A 984-nucleotide genomic window follows, 5' to 3' on the forward strand; every position below is an offset into this window, starting at 1 on the left:
GAAAGTGTTAATTTAACTCTGGAGAGTGTGGACCTATATAAACCCCTCAAAAGTGTGGAAATCAACTCTGTGGGAGTTAATTCAACACTGGACTTTTTGCAGTGTAAGGACAGTTTTTTGTTCATTTTTTCCAAGGACATCAGAAAACATCATCGGCATGCCACTTAGCTCAACATGGCTCAACATTTCCTGTAGTGGGCTGTCCTTAGTGTTCACTGTGATGGGTGGTACCTTTGCAGGGTTATGGAGTTTATCGATGTTGATGCCATAACAGAAAATGGCTTGAGATTCTGTATCAGACTAGTCACACAAGGTGTAGACATATGCATCTCTATGGTGTAGACTGCCTATCCTCACATTTATTTCTCTGTAGATCAGCCAAAATCTGAAAATAATGATTACACCTAACTGAGACCTCAGATTACTAGAGTCTGAAGATCTGCATCCGAGTCAACCTCCATCACACTGCAGTTCCACCAGAAGATCTATAAACGACAGGAACACTTGTTCTTATTTGTTTGTTTGCTACTTCCAGCTCCCTGGAGTAAGACTAGTTTATGTGAAAGTTTCCTCCCATGAAAGCATATGGCCCTGGTCCATGAGCTGAGGTTGCATTACACCGGAGCTGCAGTATCAGCGGTAATAATTTCAATAACTTTATTCCCTCATCTGATATTCATAGACAGCAGTTGGCATATCTATTAGTAGACAAGAGTAATGTGCTGCAGATGCAACAGTCCGCAACGGTTTCAGCAACACCACATTGACAAGTAATAATTCAAAACCATCCTGCATTTAATTCAGTGTGCAGCTAATTATTTCCTGCTTAAAACGTGTGGGAGTTTGAAAGATTAAGAAACATTTGGAACAGACCATGAGGGAAAGTAGGCTTAAGTGAGAGGAGCTGGAAGACTGTGGCTATAATGTGCTCATTGGATTTTTATTAAAACAGTTTGAATGACAGGACCCCTATCAAATTCTGCC

The sequence above is a fragment of the Coregonus clupeaformis genome, unplaced genomic scaffold, assembly GCF_020615455.1.
Source record: "Coregonus clupeaformis isolate EN_2021a unplaced genomic scaffold, ASM2061545v1 scaf3805, whole genome shotgun sequence".
Classification (NCBI taxonomy): domain Eukaryota; kingdom Metazoa; phylum Chordata; class Actinopteri; order Salmoniformes; family Salmonidae; genus Coregonus; species Coregonus clupeaformis.